General features: G+C 42.3%; 1 protein-coding gene and 1 pseudogene across 6 annotated transcripts in view; both read left to right on the top strand.

The window, feature by feature from the left end:
- GRIA1 (glutamate ionotropic receptor AMPA type subunit 1) overlaps window positions 1-18,818 on the top strand; it is a 274,574-nt gene that overhangs the window by 100,206 nt on the left and 155,550 nt on the right. The gene's annotated exons all lie outside the window — the stretch shown is intronic.
- Window positions 10,321-10,970, top strand: LOC123807577 (annotated as a pseudogene).

Here is an 18,818-nt window from a genome sequence, read left to right as displayed (position 1 = left end):
TCCCCTTAGGTATTAAGGTATTCTTCTTTATTACCTCCTTGTGTCTTTATGTTTTCCCATTCGGATTAGCAATCCATCTGGAATTGATTTTTGTGTATGCTGTGATTTAGGGATCTGGCATTAGTTTTTCCACATAGACATTCAATTTATGGCATCATTTACTGAAAAAAAAATCATCTTTTCCCCACTGAACAGCAATGGAACCTTTGTCATAAATCAAATAACTAATATACAAGTAGATGGTTCTGTTCTGGTCTTTCTTTTCTATTCCCCTGACCTGTGTGTATGTCTTAGGTCTTAGATCTAACCTAAGTGTTCATATCTTGGACAGCAAATCTTTTCGCCTATTCTCCTTCAAAATTGTCTTCGATCTGTTAGACTTTTAAACTTTCATATAAATTTTAGAATCAGCATGTCAAATTATGAAAAACAAAAAATCTACAGGGAAATTAATTGGGATAGCAATTAACTTACATATCAGTTTGGGAGAATTGATATACTGAAATAGTGAGTCCTTGAATTCATAAACATAATATATTGCTTCACTTACTTAGTTCTTCTTATATTTCTTTCAGTGATGTTTTGCAGTTTTCAGTATGTTTCAGAGACCTTGCACATCTCTTGTTAGACTTATTTTCTAGATGTTTAATGATTTTTTATGTTATTATAAACAGTATCTTTTAAAATATTGTTATAATGAATTGTTTTAACTTGTATATTGAAATAGAAAGTATTCCATCTGTACTGATTTTATATCCAGTGACCAGTGACCTTGCTATCTCAGTAATTCTAATATTTTTCGGTAGTGTGTTCGAGTTTTCTATGAACACAATCATATCGCCTATGAACAATGACATTATTTTTTCCTTTGTCAGCTTGGCCATGATATTATCTGTGGTCTCCTGTTTATTAATATTTTAAGATTTTTTCATCCTGATTATGAACTAAAGTTCCTATGATTTTCTTTTCTTATAATGTCCTTGTTTGATATGCTGACCTCCCAAGAAGAGTAAGGGAACTCCCCCATTCTATTCTCTAGGAGAGTTTGTATAAGGTGGGTGGGTTTTATTCCTGAACGGTTTTATAAAACTCGGGAGCCAGGCGTTTTCTTTGGGTAAAGCTTTAACTGTCTTTAAGAGTTACAGCACTAGTCAACTTTATCATTCGTCCTGTGGCAGTTTTGTCCATTCATATTATGTTAAGAATTTGTCCATTTCATCTATTGTTTCAAATATCTTGTCAAAAACTTGTAATATCCTCTGGTTATCTGCTCTCTGTGTGCAGCATGTGTGGTGATACCACCTCTTACGTTACTGGCACTGGTGCTTCCTGTGCTTGCACAGCTCCCACCTTTTCCAAGATTCTTTGTTGAAGTAGAAACTTCTACTACCCATTTCTTACTTCAATGATTGTTATGCTCTATTTCCTTTTTTCTTTATGTTTAGTTGGCAGAGTTTTTTCAAACTTCTTGAAATGGATGCTTTGCTTACTTTTTTTTTTACATTTTTCATCTAATTTCTAATATATGAGTTTTTAAAGCCTTACATAATCTCTCTAAACAAAGGTTCAACTGCATTATTTGTTTCTTGATGTTTTTCAGATTTACACACTTTTTACTCTTTCCACTTTTTACTCCCCTATTAATTTGTAAATTAGACAACCTTAACTTCTTGCAGTGGTTTCATGAGAAGCTACATCATTCATTCTTATAAAATATTATTATAGGCTGGCACTTACACCCTCATCCCAGGCAGGGCTGTCCAACCTGCGGCCTGCGGGCCACACTCAGTCCAGGATGGCTGCGAATGCAGCTCAGCACAAAATCGTAGATTTTCTTAAAACATTATGAGACTTTTTTTGATTACGTGTCACGATGTATCTAATATGCGGCCCAAGACAACTCTTCTTCCAGTGTGGCCCAGAGAGACCAAAAGGTGGGATTAAAAATTGTATTTTTTCCCTTCCAACATACATGCCATATTGTTGTATAATTTTTATACTCTGAAACTCAATAATATAATGTCATTATTGTTACTGTTGTTTTATTCAATCCATATTTATGTTTATCTGTATATTTATAATCATATTCTTTTTTATTTCACTCTACAGCTCTAAGTTTCCATCTGGAATAATTTTTCTTCTACATGAATAATATTCTTTAGTATTTCTTAAGTGTGAGTCTATTGTTGACAAATACATTTCATTTTATTTGTGAGACAATGTCTTTATTTCACATTTTCTCTTGAAAAAAAGTTGTGTTGTAATTACTTTCTTTTAGCACTTTAAAGATACAATTGGGTTGTTTCGTAGGGAGAGTCAGCTGTCAGTCCTATTGCTGATCGTTGCAGCAATCTGACTCCTATCCCTCCTTCATTCTGGAGGATTGTAAGAGCTTCTCTTTGTCTGGCTTCCAGCAACCCCACCATGTGTGCGTTCATGTGACTTCTTTATTTAACGTGCTTTGGATACACCGGACTTCTCGAATTTATGTCTTCGTGTCTTGTTGGAAAGCTCCAAGTCATTGTCTCTTCAGACATCATTTCTGTACCCTCCTCTTACTTTGTCCCTTGTGACATTTTTTTATTCATATGCTAGAGTTTTCCACTGTACCCATGATATCTCCCACATTCTTTGTGTTTTCCATCCTTCTCTCTTTCTGTGCTTTAACCCTGTTTTCATTTGATCTATCCTGAAATTTATGAATTGTCTTTTAATCTGCATCCAGTCTGCCATTATGCCTATTAAATTGTTGATGTTAATCTTTGTACTTCTCAAGTTTGAAATTTTCTCTTGATTATTTTAAGTGGTTTTTCAATAGCCACCTGGAATTATCAATCTTGTATTTTACTTCTCAGAAGATAGTAAGCATAGTTGATTATTCTAATAGTTTGAGTTCCTAAGAGCTTCTCCCTCTTTTTTTTCTATTCATTTTTATTTACATTATTTTATCTTCTAGCATAACTGGTTATCTTTTATTATATGCTGGACATTGTATTTACAGATTTTTTGTAGAAATAATTTGAGGCCTAGGGTAGTGTTATCTTTTTTCCCCTTAATAAATACATGCTTGCCTTGTTGTCCTAACAATCTGTTCTTATTTTGGTCTGGTTTCAGAGACCGATACGACTTAAAGCTAAATTGTCATCCCCACCTATGTCCAGTTCACCCTTACTCCTATAGGACAGCTCTTCTTGGGTCAAACCAAAGTGATCATTTAGCAGCTTCTTTTCGCTGCCACCAGTGTTTGGTCCTGAACTCTAATCCCCAGATTCATATTCTTGCTTCCTCTGGTTTAGCTGCTTCCTCTAGAACTGGTGAATGTCTCCAGCGCCAAGGTCTGCTCCAAACACAAGGCTCAGCTCCCTGGGTTTCCTCCAGCCCTAGAGCTGGCTCTGTAAGCCTTTCCTCTCATTAGCTCTTGCTCATCTTCAAGCAGGTGTCCAGCTTTCCTAGTTGTCCTCGTTGGGACCATTAGTCCAAATTACATAGTTTCTCATTAACACAAGGGGAAGTCCTGTGCCTTCTGAGAAATTGACAGATGTATCCACAAGAGGCTGGGGTCGGACGTGGTCCCCCAACCATGGGTCACTTTAGTTGGGTCACTTCTTATTTACATTTTTCCAGCCACTGTTGGCATTTGGGACTGAGACTCTTGCCTTAAGTCCTTTCTAAAACAAAGTAGAAGACAAGCATTTCAATAAGGTACTACTTGACATTCCTGGGTTTATGTCTTCTAAATCTGGCTTTATAGCCTTGGGAAACGAAGCTTAGTTTTGTTGTGCAGTCTGGTTTTGTTAGACCGTTTTTCTGGGGGAGAGCTCCCAAAGGCTTGTGGGGGTTATCGTTCAACTGTCTGTGTGCATGGGAGAGCTGGAGCGTCTCATCAGCCCAGAGCTGCCTTGTGAGAATAGAGTGCGGACCTGGCAGAGCACGTGCACTGAGAGCTGGCCTCTAGACTCGGCCTTGAGGTGAGACCAGGAGGTGAGATAGTGCTGAATGGAGAGGGAGGGCAGATGACTTATGAACAGATGATGTGCATCCCCAGGGTGTGGCGTCCACGCCCAGGACAGCTGCAGTGTAAGGAGGATCAGTGCCCTCCAAGGTCCCAAGTAAGGTGAACACAAAGGCACAAAAAATGAGGTGAGAAACCCAGTTCTCCCTGTCAGTGATAAGGAAACTGATAGACCTTGTCTTCCTGGAATGGAAGAAAGCCTATAAGGACTTCCAAATTCCCTGCGGAGACAGAAATATGTAAACCAAAAAAAAAAAAAGGAACAACAGAACAACTGTTCTTTGCTCAGTCTAATACAATGAAAAAAATCAGAATAGAGCTATTCTATGCAAAATAATCTCTGCCTCCAGGGAGAAGTCGCTTTTCCTGGCTGTGGTTGAGAGTGTGGTTCTCCAGAACCAGGCTGCCTGGATTCCAATCCTGCTTCTCTCATACACTAGCATGGTGACCTTGGCAAGTATTCCTTTTTCTGTGTTGCAATTTCCCCATCTGTAAAATGGGAGTAACAATGACACTCACCTCAAAGGGTTGTTGTGAAGATTTTAAAAAGCAGTGAGTATAAAGTACCTCAAACAGTGGCATATAGAGCAACTCAAATAAAAACTGTTATGTATAATTAAATTTGTTTTCTTAGTGTAACTATTTAACAATATTTAACAAGTTTATCTCATACCTCTCAGCACCCTGGGTTTTTTATCTCTGTTCCATACTCTTTCATTTAAACTTCTAAACAGGCTGTCTTCAAAAGACTATTTCTTTCTTAATTGAATGTGGGAATTATATTGGGAATTTCCAAAATCTTACTGCTCATTTCAAAAAGCTTTTTGAAAACACAAATTTCTAGGATCCACCCACAGAGTTTCTCAGTTAGATCTGGAGTAGAGCCTGGGAAGCTGAATTTTTAAAAAAACTCTGCTAGTGATTATGATACGCAACCAATGGGAAAGCAACGGACTGTAGTGTTCCAATTGTTAAATAGCCACGCATTTTGCAAACGCACAGTTAAACCATCAGAATCTATTAGCTATGGTCGGAGTATTTACACCATGGACACTAATGCGATGTTTCTCTCCTGGAGCTGGTTTACTCCCCACCACAGGCACAATCTTCTCAGCTCTTGGCATTTGGCATGTGTCTGTCTGACCCAGATTGTTTGGGACTCAAAATCTCCACTGTTCTCTGAGGTTTGATTGATTGTGGTTTGGGTCTCCCAAGCAATGGGCCGCGGCAGAAAGGGCTTTCAGCTCGATACCCCTGCAGCCATAATCGAACTCGGTTCTGTGTGAGGCAGAGTTGGAAAACTGCCTGCTCAGTGGTGACTCCAGGTTGCAGATGTGTGATAGCTGGTTCTCACAGAGATTTCAAAGTTTCAAGCAGCTTTTTAAAAACCATGGCTTTGCATATGAAAATGCAGCTTCTCAGCTTCTGTTTTTGAAAATACGGGAAGATCTGGACCTGTTTTTCACTTGACAAACTGGCTACAGCAGAGTGAACACGGGCAGGGAAAAGTATTTTCTCACTTGCTGTGGGCTACTTCATGCATCCTGCTGGCCTGGGGGCTTGCAGCTCAGGAGAACAGTGGGCTTCTCCAGGCAAGGCCCCTGGCCTGGCTTTAGGAGATGTGAGCCCATCGTTGTGATTCTGCTTTTAACTCATTGTGTGACCTTGGCCAAGTCACTCTCCCTCTCCACGCCTTAGTTTCGTCTGCCTCTCAGCAATGCTGGAAGGATATGAAACGGGGTAGTGGGAGCCTTTGATTGCCAGCTGCAGAAAAGGAAGGAATGACTACTAAATGTTGACTTCTATTTTCTGTTATTTATACCTTTGTGGGACTGAATGTTTCCAGAACAAGTTCTGATAGGAGAAAAATCTTTGAATGTATTGAAGTGCTGAGAATGGAAGGGAAGAGAGTGTCTCATGGAGAAAAAAGCACAGCAAACAGAGATACTAAACTTGCTGAATCTGCAGTCTTCCTGAGAGAGCCTGGGGAATGTGAGAATTTGAAGATGATATCATTCACCACCCCTATTTTATAAACAAGAAAATATGGCCCCAGAGGGAACACTGGCTTGGTGACCAGATCTGTTTATCAGTCCCAGAAACATGTGCCTTTGTGCATGTCCCTTACCCTCTCTGAGCCTCTGCTTCCTCACGTGTAAAGTGGGAATGTTGGAGTTTATCTTGTAATGCATTGTGAAGATTCAATTAGTTAACAGGCTGTAAGTACCTAAAACATATTGCAAATGTCCGCTAAACAGCAGCTGCTATTACTAACTCAAATCAGGCACATGCTTATTGAACCGCTGGTAAACGGGGAAGTAGTTAAGAGAATGAGGCATATTGCTAATGGACATTTCCTTACCAGCAAAGAATTTTTCATAAAGCATAAGTGGCTCCGTTTACTTCCCGTTGCACTGAGGTAACTCGTCAGTATTTTCCCCAGCATTTGCTACAAGATTCAGAGGACAGCCCTCCACACAGGCCCATATCAACAGCATGTTCCGAAAGCCAGAGAAGGCATTAGTATTCCAAAGTGTTTGCAGAGTTGCACCAGTATGTGTTTCCCCTTCATGAATCCTTAAAATTCAGCCCTACTCAGCTGGAAAGGAGAAATCCAAGCCCAAAGAACACTTATTTATTTTTGATTTTCACTGCCTCGCATGCCTCTTTTCACCCCCGCATCTGAATATCACAGCAAGAAGTGCTCAGCTTCCTCTGGGTTCCTGAAGGCTGGGACAAATTAGCATTCCTGAAGTCAGTTCTTTTTTGGACTACACTCATTTTCCCTCTCCCAACAAAAATTTCTGTTCCAGAGAGGACTTTCTCAGCCACTCCTCTCCTAATGCAATTCTGTTTGATTTCCGCCCGGCAGCTCCTGAAAGGAGCTGCTGAACCACGCCTCAGCAAGCATTTCAATTCCTGAGCACCAGCCTTCTGGCAGGAGCTATTCCAGACGCGTCTTCGTATCCAGTAATCATGCATTTAACCAGAGTGATTGACGTATCATTTTTTCCCTTCCCCAATGTTTCCAGCCCATTAGTCTTATTTGTCTGCCTTGCAAAGGCCTCCCCCGGTCTGGATTCCTGCCAAATCAGTGAACGTACAAACACATGCATAAGTCAGACACACCTACACGCATATAGATGTAATAGGTACCAAGCCTGTATCTGTGCTGAATATTCAACATCTCCTCTCCAGACTTCATGTCTCCTCAGAAGTTTTAGTCATCAGCTCCTTTCTTTCTTTCTTGCCTCCCTGTCTCCTTCTTTGTTTCCCTTTCTTCTTCCACTTACTTATTTTTTTCTACTTTCCCCAGAAACTTCCACTTTGGGGAGTTAGCCATCATAGAATCTCATATTTTTCAGTGTTAAAGGGGCTGGTGAGAATATTTTATTTTATTTTAGATTTTCTTTATTTTTAGAGAGGGGTAAAGGGAGGGAGAAAGGGTGGGTGAGAAACACCAACATGAGAGATAATCATCAACTGGTTGCCTCTCTGCGCCCACCAACTGGAAAGTGCACCTGCCACCCAGGCACCTGCCCTGACTGGGAATCAAACCGGCGGCCTTCCACTTTACAGAATGACTCCCAGCCAACTGAGCCGCACTGGACAGGGCTGAGGGAATATTTTATATACTCCTCTCCCTTACTTTTGAGAAGTCCATGTGCCAGAAGGAAATCACATGCCATCAATGGCTCTCCTTTGCCCTTAGGATAGATAATTTTCAAGATCCCCACTCCCCACCCAGCAGTGCACAGTCAGGACCCAGTCCACCTCAGTCATCACCACGTGACCACACAGGCCCTTCAGTCCCTGCCTCGCGGCCTTGGCATGTGCTCCCCTCCCTTCCTGGGCAGGCCTCCACACACAGGCACACAGGCCTCCTTCCTCGCCGCTCGCCCTGTTTCCTCTTTAGCTCTCGCTCCCACGGCACTCCTCCGACCTCCACCCTCGTCTGCCCATTGCCTTCATGGCTCTCACTGCAAAGTGCAACCACGTATGTATTTGAGTGGCTAGTTACTTAATGTTTCTTCGCTTATTAGAAAGCAAGACCTCTAAAGACCATGACCTTCACTCTTTTTTCCACTCCTTCTTCGATGCCACATGCAGTGCCTGGAGTATGTTAATAACAACAAATATTAATAGTGAAGTAACAGTGTCTGACATTTTTTTCGAAATGTGCTAGTTTTAGGCACTGTTCAAGGATTTTTTTTTTTTGCATGCATTGACTCACTAAATACTCACAACTACCCTGTGAGGTGGGTAGGATTATTGCCCCATTTTTCAGTTAAGGAAGCTGAGTAGTCAAGTCACTCGCCCACGATTATACAGCCACAAAGCAGCAGAGCCAGTTTCTAACCCAGGCATTGACTCTCAAGCCTGAACCCTCAATGAGGCCACGCTGTGCTTCTACTAGCGCTTCATTAATAGTTATTGAAATGATAAATGAAAAATATATACACACTGATTAGTAGCATAAGTGAGGTTAAAACCTAAATTGCTTGATGGATAATCTTTCTATACAAACAGACAGCCTCTCGGGCACTAATAGAATGTAGCAGAAAGACAGAAGATGATCCAGAAACTCTTCGGTGGCTGATAAGCACTATGGGAGAGACTCTGTGGTGCAGATTGTAGAGTGAAGTGGAAATTATCACTTTAGATTCAGGCAGAGGGAAAAACACTGAACTGGTTGAAGAGGTCTCAAGATAAGGAATCTGGTTCTCCAGAAACATCAAGTGGGTTCACAGTTATGATCACTAACAATTTAGATCATTCTTATGCTTTGGATGATATTTTTCAAACCCATTCTAATGTGTCAGTAACCACCCATTTTATACAACTGCTGGTCAAGATTCTAGGACAAGAGCTCCAGGAGTGCGCCTGGCTCACTGCTGTCTTCCCAGCATGTGGAGCAGTGCCAGACTCATAGCAAGCGCTCAATAAATCTTTGTTGGTTGAATGAATTCATGGAAAATGTACACCAGCAAATCCATCAGCAGGCACATACTGAATATCTGTTATTAAGTTTGTGTAGTTAGGACCCAATGAGGAACACAATGAAAATGAGTCAGATTCCTTTCATGGAGAGGCCAGAATCTAGGAGGACCTAGTAGTACCCACCACTATCAGTAAAAGCCATCGTTATTGGGGAGTTGCTTTGTATAGGTGCCGTGCTACATCTTTTTATATATTATTAGGTTGTTTTTATACTTGCAACACCTTAAAATGATGGCATTACTGCTAATCTTCACTTCCAGACAGAACTGAGGTTTACAGATGATAATTTCTCTGGTTTTTTTTTCAAAGTCACAAAGCCAGGAAGTGGTAGAGCTAGGATTTGAACTCACTCTGTTTGGCTCTGGAACCACCTATGCCAAATGTATTCACCCCATTATGCTGAGGTCACCATCTATGGATGAGAGGAATGTTGGGACTATAAGAGTTGGCAGTACTGAGGGTAGAGGCAGGGACAGAAGGAGCAATACAAGTAAAGCTACTGAACATTTCCAGATGAGCATGTGCTTGCCTGGGTCTGAAATATTCCCATTCTTCGCCCGCCACCGCCCTACTTGGTGTTTAGGTCCTAGATTCAGCGACACTCCCTCCTGCAAGGCTTCGCAAACCCTGCAGAGCAGGTTGGCTGTGCCCTCCTTTGTGCTCCCTTTGGAGCCCTTTCTGACTTCCAATCATAATCCTCCTTACCCCGCATTCTCATCACCTGTGTTCCTCCAGGGTGTTCTGCCCTAGCACCGCACCTAGTATATAATATGCTATATAATAAATATTTATAGAATGAGTGACTTTCAGGTAGAACATGTTACCAGATGAAATTCAACTAACGTACAACAGAATTCAAAAGGAGAGCGTTTGGGGGCATTAACTGAAGCTTCGGGACAAAGGACCTCTGAAAAGTTGAGTTGGGGGGTGCACACACAGCGCCACACGGCTTGGACATGGTAGTCACCGTGGATGAATGGCACGCCACGCACAGGCCCAGGTCTACCAGCAGGGAGAAGCCTCGTGCACACACCCACAGGCAGCAGGGAACTCTGGTTCAGGGACCTGCTGTCACTGACGCTTGTGCTGCCCACGCCTGATGCTCACGGGCTCCTCAGGCCCCTGACTGGGGTCATCGCTGTGGTAAAGCTGAGCCCAGAGCTACATATGCAGCTAATCTTGTCAGAACGTGTGGAAGTCAAGTCCTCTGAAGAAAATTCAACACTGCAAAACTTCCTAACCAAAATACATGGTATTCATATGAAGAATAAAAGTGCTTGGAGAAAACCTCTTTATTCTGCTAAATTATGATGGAGGCAGAAGAACAAGAACCATGGAAGGCAACCTTTTATTCAGAATTACCTGACGTGGACTTTCATGCCCACTTGAATGGACCCACTGGTTCTAATCCATGAAGTTAATAGCCAAGAAGCCAGGTCTTAAAATCCGTGATTGGATGATTGATTGGCAAGGTAAAGAAAAGAACCTTAGAGGATAACCAAATCATTCATCAGCTTACTACTGGCCCTGAAGATACTCTAATGATCACAAAAGATGCCATTAAAGAATTCACAGATGATGGTGTTAAGTCCTTGGAACATGATAAGGCAGCTTCTGAGCAAGGAACAAACATATCAAGGAGAAATGCTACAGGAATGACCAAAAAGACATGTGTAAACCATACCTGAGGGTATGACACGGTCCAAAGCAGAAAACACACACATTGCTATTAGGTACATGACAGCAATGGACAGAAGAAGTGGCTCTTCCATAGCCAAGGACACTGTTAAATTTCCCGGAGAGTTCTTCCTTTCTACTGAGGATACAGTTCTTGGCCTTGACCTCACTGGAGACCCTACCACAGGACAAGAAAAGACTTCTTGAAACCTCTTTTAGGAGCTAAAATGCAGTTCTGAAGTTGGCATTGCATTTTTCAGAAGTTCCAAACAAAATATAAAAAAAGAAACACAAGGGCTCTAGATCTGCTCCCCGACAGCCGGCGCGGGACACTTCCCAGCCCCTCCAAGGGGAGGACGTTGTCAGGCAGCACCGGACACCACTGCACAAGGCTCAGGACTTCGGGTTCTCCGGGCAGCCCTGTCCCCTCTCCCCCTGGCCTGCAGGTTGCAACCCATGTTCTAAAAATATAAATATTATTTAAAATTTTTTAAATAAAGTTTACTTAGGGGGCATGTACTCATTAAGATTCCTGTCTCTGGATTTTTGGACTGCGTGAACCTAGGCAAGTTATGTACTCTCTCTGATCCTTGACTTTCTCATCTATACCCTGAGATGATAAAATTCAGATTGTAGGGAAGATGAAATGAGGTAATAATACATTACTAAGTCAGCAGGGTGCTCTGTTCTTTACATGTACTCTAGTGCCTTACACATACTCTAGGGTGTATCTTTCACATACTCTGGTACCTGTCCTGGCCATCGCTTCTGTTGCTGCTACTTGTCCAGTTTTATCAGGGAAAGTAGGGCATTTCAGACAGACGGACACTTCTGAGTAAAAGCACAGATGTATGAAAAACATCCTGCCTTTGGGCATAAAGATGACTCATGGCATTGACCAGAAATCCTGTGGATACTAAATGCTGAGAGATTGCTCTGAGCCAAGGAATCAAATACTCAAAAAATTAGACATCTAGTGAGATCATGCTACATTTCTGTTTTTAAAAGCCAAAAACCGAAATGGCTAGTCTAATGTGTGTCTGAGTCCAGGATGTGCGACTTTTCTGCTATAACATCCAGGTAAGTCTCTGTGGCGGCTGTCATTTTATTCAAAGGAAGTGGGTGAATCTGCCCTTTGGTCCCCCGGGAACGTGGGCTGCTGATGCTCATTCTTTCCAGGGAAGAGTGGTGTGTCATTAGCCCCCTTCTTTTATTCGGAAGTATGATATCAGCATTGCCTCTGTTCCTAGCCAGCTAGTATTTTCCTGAGGGTTGCTGAGCAGAAACATGAAAAGCTGTGATTTGGTCCATGCGACTGGGATCAGGGAGAGTGGGTGAGCAGGAATGCATGGTCCCTTAACTGGTCCCCTTGCCTTTGAGTGAGCCACTGACTCTCAGTCCATAACACAAATACAGTGTACCTAGGGGCAGGCCGTTCCTCTCATCTCATACCTGCAGCGGGTCTCCATGGCCGATTGAAATTGCTTATCCTTCTCTTCATGTCTGTTCTTCGAGTCTGCCCTCCCTTCTCTCTTTTCTCCTCTAAGTCCTGCTGATTCACTCTGCACCTGCCCCCTAAACAACTGGCAGCACTACCCACCTACCCCTGCCGCCTGTCACACACGCACCATGTTTTTGGCTTCTGATTTTCCTCAAACTGTCTCTTAAACTTAGAATGCCCACATCCTATTATACAATTATCAAAGGAGCCTAGATTTATGTGTGGGATGGAGGTAGCAACAACTTGAGAGTAACATAGGATCATTTGGTTTCTGGTATATTGGTTTTCTTCCCAAAGATAATGTACTCAGTTTAAAATTTGACTTAATTTTGGCACTTTAAAAGGGTAAAAGCGGACTGACTAGAAATCTTTGTGGGGTTAAGATGGAGGGGTTGGTAGGTAGAATCTAGGGTTTAAACTTTCTAATTAAGAACATTACTACCCATGGGATAGCTTGCATTTTATTTTATGTGCATTTCCATTTCACCAGCTTTCAGACTTTAAACATTAAAATTTTGGAAAACGTCAGTATATTAATTCAGAATAAAATGTTTTCTAAGCCAGTTGAAAGAATTACATCATTCTTGCACCCTGCAGGCATGTTGACTACACAGCTATATAAATGTGAGCTAAGTGACTTAACAGGCTTTGTCACTGAACCTGGACATTGGTCACTGAACCACAGACGTCAGATAGGAAGAGCAGCAGGTGAGTGGAGACTGGAGGAGTGGACAGGACTGCTGACAAAGGGGGCATGAGAGCAGACAAGAAAGGAGGGCCCGGCAGGGGCTACGGACTCACTGAGTGTGAAGCTGTCTGGGCAGCAAAACTAACAAACAAAAAATAAAATACCCTGCCACCTCAGGAGTCCTCGAAGGAGTCATCGGCTACACTAATGCTCCTCGTTACTAATCAGCAACCAGATAACACATGCCTTCTATGCATCAGGTTCCATTCCAGGAAGTTAAGGAGAATGGGGACAAGTATAAAATACAGTGTCTAGCTCCAGAAGTAGTCACCATCGGTGACACTGCCACACTGCCCAAGTAAAGTTGTGTATATTAAGCTTTTTTTATGAAAGCAGGGGCACGTATAGAACTAGGTCTTTCTCTTCAAAATATTTAAAATTATTAAGTCACAAGAGAAGTGTGCTTACTACTTTTTCAAAGATGCTATTTTCTGACAATGCTAATAATGGAAGCATTTCCGAATAATGACCTCCCTCACACAGCTCACTCAGCTGTCTCTCTGCAGACTTAGATAACACGCAGCCGTGACCTCACTTAGGCCAGGAGCAGATCTTAACAGCTCGATAAAGCTGTGCTCAGAAATGTAGTTCGGTTTCGACTGTTTTCCCTCTTTACTGATAACTTCTTTAATAAAAAAGGAAATGTCTCACTCAAGGTGCTTACTTTCCCCAAGATTCTGCAGGAATGGGGCCATTGCAACTATGAGTCATTAGACAAAGTGAGAGTTGAATCCTGAGATGGATAAATCAGGAACCTGCAAACTCAATTTGTATTTAAGGCATTGGAACATTGTGGTTATTTTATTTCACCAAACCACTCATGTAGAGTCAAGGAGTCTGAAGATCTTACTTTCAAAAGGCTGAGTTAGGGCACTGTTCCCGTGGGCAAGACCTCCTCTGTAAAGGCACTTCAAGAAGTTCTAAAAAATGGGCGCTGTGACGTGGCCCATGGTACTGGGGAGAAACATGGATTGCCACTCATACAACATGGAAGGTGTAGGTGAGGGCGAGTGAGCATTATGGGAGTCTCATCAAGGCAACAGGCAGAAGCAGGAACAGCTACTTATCGAAATGGAAAAAGGAATATGTATTTCTGTCTCACTGTCCACAAAATTTCTTTTTAGAAAAATGATGAGTAGGAAAAATTAAGAGTGGGAAAATGCTACTACCTTGTTTGGCCTTTCTGGACTCTTCATATCTGAGGCTGGACAGGACAAACATGGCGAGAACACTGAATTTGGAGCCAGGAAATGTAAGTTCAAGTGTAAGCTCTGTAGCTGACTGTTTGAACTCACAGTTGACCTTCAGGACATTCCCCTATTCCAGAGCACCCACCTCTAGCCTATGCTATAAGGCAGTGGTCCCCAACCTTTGGGGCACCAGGGACCAGTTTCTTGGAAGACAATTTTTCCACAGACTGGAGGGGGACTGTTTCAGGATGATTCGAATGCATTATTTTCAAGCTCGCCTCCTACTGTGCGGCCTGGTTCCTAACAGGCCCAGACAGGTGCCGGTCCACAACCTGGAGGCTGGGGACCCTGATAAAAGGGAATTAGATGAAGTCTCTGTGTTTCTTCCCATTTCTGGCATTCTACGGTTTCAATGATGAGCTAAAACAAGAACCGTGTTTTTTTATGTTTAAAACACAATAAAATGTATGCAGTGAAGTAACCTATAAATTCTGCTTAACTTTAAATGTGAATTAGATGCAAATACAGAACAAAATATTCAGGTGAAAATCATTACCCTCTGTAGATTAGGAAGTATAATGTGATTCTTTTGCAGTGTGAAGAATGAGTCTTACACAAGCTAAAATAAGCATTGAAAAATGTAGGGAGAACCAGATACTACTGTGGTCTAAACTTTCTTCCCTTTAGTGAGACTTTTTCTTTTCTATTTTTGTACCCATGCTTAGAGAGAGGACAAGGGTCCCTGAGATTCTATACGGGACAATGGCACAAGCACTTGAAGTAACATCAGATCCCCTGAGCACAGTTATAAGCAATGCCATTGTTATGACATCTATAATGACACAGATCCGTACAGCCCAGAGGACCTGCATGTATATAGCTGCTGGTTAACCTGAGATACTACCTACCTGTCCTGAGAGAAAGAAAAATGCATCCAATGGTCACACATGAACTGGAGCTAAGAAAAACAGCCTAGGAGCCAGAGAATCCATACTTACTGGGTGTGCTACAACTTGTGTTAGCACTTAGCATATTTTCTTTCATTTACACTAAAAAGAGCCCTATCAGAATACAGTTCTTACACATTATTGGATTTCCTGATTCCTACTGCAAAGCAGGGGAAGTGGATCTTGGAAAAGTTAGGTAAGGCCTCCCAGCCCGTAAGAAGGACCAGCTGAGAGTGAAAGGTTTCCGCGCCCCATGTCTGAGTCCCCGCCCTGACTTTGCTGTTACTTGGCTGTGGTAAGTAAATCAAATTGCTTCAATTCTTGAATTTCAGTTCACTCATCTGTTAAAAATCACAAAAACCAACTAACGAACCAACCCCAAAAGTGAATATATCGCCTCTGCTCTGGCTCCACAGTTTGTGGCTGATCTTCCCAGGGTCACAATCAATTCACCGGGAATGGTGCCTTTCGCAGTCACAAAGCACAATGGCCTTGGACTCTAATAGGTCCATGTACAACGTCAAACCTTATTAAATCGTATGACATATTTACACATCTGTATTGTTTGAGAAGAGGGTCCAAAGCTTTCCTGATGCTGTCAAGGGAATCTGCATTCCCAAATGCCTAAGAACCTTCCAATTAGAAGGTCTCTTTATCATGTCCTCCAGCTCAAAACATCTACAACAATCTGAAATAAATTAAGGTTTAGTACACGAAGGGAGCTCAAGGCAGAACTGACTCTTGCACAGAAACTACGTGGTGTCGTAGAAAGAGACCTAGCAATGAATTGAGGATTCTGGGACCTGGTTTACTCTGCCTTGTCACTCAAAGAGAGATGCTAATTCCTGCCTGCCTTCCCTAAAGCAGTTACTGTAAGAATCAAATGTGATAACATAGATGAAAGCACTCTGGAAAAACATAAAGTATCCTGAGAAAGTATGGTATTAACTGCGACACATTAAAGTATCAAGAAATTTCACCAGTTGTCAACTGAGAAAGAAGGAAAAGTTTCAAGCTCCATCAGCAAAATTTAGAAGCCTTGCTCTTTCATCCTTCAGCAAGGTCCTGAAGCTGACACTTAAACATGTAAGTTTTCTTGACTGTAATGAGAGTTAGTTGCAAATGTAGCTTACAGGATTCAGATGGAGATCATCGCCAACCTGGGAGCTGAGAAATAGGACTCATGGTATCTTCCCCAGGCAAGAGTGTTCCTCTTTTATCTCCTTTATTCTGTTAGTGGTTCCCAAGGAACGGTCCAGGACCAGCAGCATGAAATTTGTCAGAAATGCAAATTACCAAGCCCCACCCCACTGACTCAGAAATTCTGGAGGTGGGCCCAGCAGTCTGCATTTAGCAGACCTCCCAGGCTATTGGCCATGGGTACTCAAAAGAGAACAGTGGGGCCTCAGTGACCTGGAAGAGTACCTGGAGTCAGCAAAGGTTAGGCTGGTGGTCAACAGTGTTGGCAAACGTGATAGGTGTGGCCCAAAACATGCTTAAATAGGCCTCTTATATATATGGCCCCATGTTAGGTTTTATGAGAAAGAAATATGGCTCTGTTTCAAGGAATGCAATTCGCTTAAAATTTAGAAGATAACAGATAGCTCTGGCATCCTTGGCAGCCAGAGAATAACAGCAATCCAAAATTAAACCATACACATGTAAAAGTTAGGTCTGTAGTAAGCTTTCTTCTCTGAGACTTACAATGATGGAACATAAGAATATATATGAAAATAACCCGTGTTTATTGAGCATTTATCATATGCTTAGCACTGTTCTAAGTGATTTTCATGTGTTGATGGTGCTACTTATTTTAGCTACTTTCCATAGTCCAGCAAAGAGCCCACGCCCTTTGCCGGGCTCTGAAAAACATAGCTGCCCACAGAAGCTCACACACCAATCACAGAAAAATGAAAAGAAATGAGCCCATTGCTTCTCCAGTGAGAAGGAGTATGAAGAGCAAGTTCAGGGTGTTTGCAGAGGCCTGAGGCTCCTATACTCAGTCTTACATAAATAGAGGTTTCTCAAAGGGGGAAATGCCCAAATTTAGACTTCTGAAGGATGAGAGGATTGGTCACTGCAGAGTGGGGAAATCTGAGACTTAGGGCACTTGGACAACTGTACTCCAGGTCACATATCAAGTAAGTGGTAGTGCTGGGATTTGAACTCGGGTCAGTCCGATTCCAAAACCCTTGCTTTTAACCCTAATGGTGAGGCCAGAAAATTGGTGTTATCAAGTCTTGCCGGTCTGATAAAGTGGTAGTGGCTTCCAGGAATGCTGGGCGCCACTGGAAAGAACGCCATGATCAATTAGTGACGTCTGCCTTGGGTGCAGGGGAAGGGAGTATGTGTGTCATGCATTTGCTGACCCTGCACTACACAGCACAAAGAGGGAGAGACCTGCAGGGCTGTTTCTTGCTCAGACTGTCCCCGACTTCAAGGAAAGTACAGCTCAACAGAATCAGCAGGGGCTTATTATATGTTACTAGGTGGTAGTAAGTGACAGCTCCGGATGTTATGAGCTGATGGGGCATTCAGTGAGAAAGGGAATCAAGTTTTCTTTAAAAAGTGAAGACATTGATTAAGTGTTACAATGAAAAACAAACAGCAATAAAGCACAATCAATCTTATAAATCCACTACACTTCAAAATTTATAGGCCAATTCGGTTTTCATTTTTACCTCTGTAACTTCCATCAGCGTGGAAGGTGTTGATAGGACAGAAAAATGGCATTGTTGGCAAGTAATAGGATCCATATGTGTCATGACAGCTCCATCATGCCCAGGGGAGGCTTAAATTTAGAAATGCCACCCAAAAAGTATGCATTCGATATAGCTAATGGCTCATCTGTGGAGCAGTTTGGAAACTGATATAAATCAGAGGGACTGAGAAGGTGGTTCGTCTGGCAAAGATGATAATAAGTTAGAGGCAAATTTGATATACGTGTAGTTTACGGTGTCTGTAAGATGGGTGTGTGAGCTCTCTGAAAGCTTATCAAATGCTGTTTACACTGTATATTAAACCAATGTGCAAATTAAAACAATACTAATGAATAACAACAACAGCAACAACCACCACCAAACTGGTCCCAATAATCAAAAGGAAACAGACAGGCACCTCGAGTCAGTCGGTAGTGGGAAATTACTTCCAAATAAATTTCCTTTGCAGAAAAGTATTTTCTCTCCCTGTCTCACCTTCACTTTTAACTGTTATAAGTACTTTTTATCCTCGACACTAACTTTTTTTTAAATGACTCATGTATTGGAAATACAGATCAAAAGAAGAAGATGACCTCCCCCAGAGCCCCAAGGTCAGAGCTGCTTGCCATCTGGGCACCCCTGAGCAGGAAGGCTGTTGCATGAACCATCAGCTCTCAGGAGCCATGGCGGGGCGAGCACTGCACCCCCTTTCAGAGGCTCTCTTTGTAGTTAAGGGCAGCCTTGGCGCTACCATCTGAACAGGCAGACCCCCACCCAGGGCTGTGTCTGCTCGTTCAGCTCTTCCAGAGCCCCACCCACAGCCAGGAGAAAGTCCTTTCTCCATCCTCCGCCCCCAAGGCATTAACATCAGAGAAGATGGATGGGGAAGTTTATCACCTTAAGACTTACCTTATCTTACTTTGGAAGACTGCATTTGGCAGTACCAGGAATCAAAACAGTTCTCTGGTCGAGTCATGCTGACCAGCACAGAATGATCTCTGATTCATTTTACATTTTAAACATTCCCTGAAACCTCAGCAAAG

Source organism: Phyllostomus hastatus, unplaced genomic scaffold, assembly GCF_019186645.2.
Source record: "Phyllostomus hastatus isolate PE091 unplaced genomic scaffold, TTU_PhHast_1.1 phas_contig_150, whole genome shotgun sequence".
In the NCBI taxonomy this organism is placed as follows: Eukaryota; Metazoa; Chordata; class Mammalia; order Chiroptera; family Phyllostomidae; genus Phyllostomus; species Phyllostomus hastatus.
This window is presented reverse-complemented; position numbering and strand designations above follow the sequence as displayed.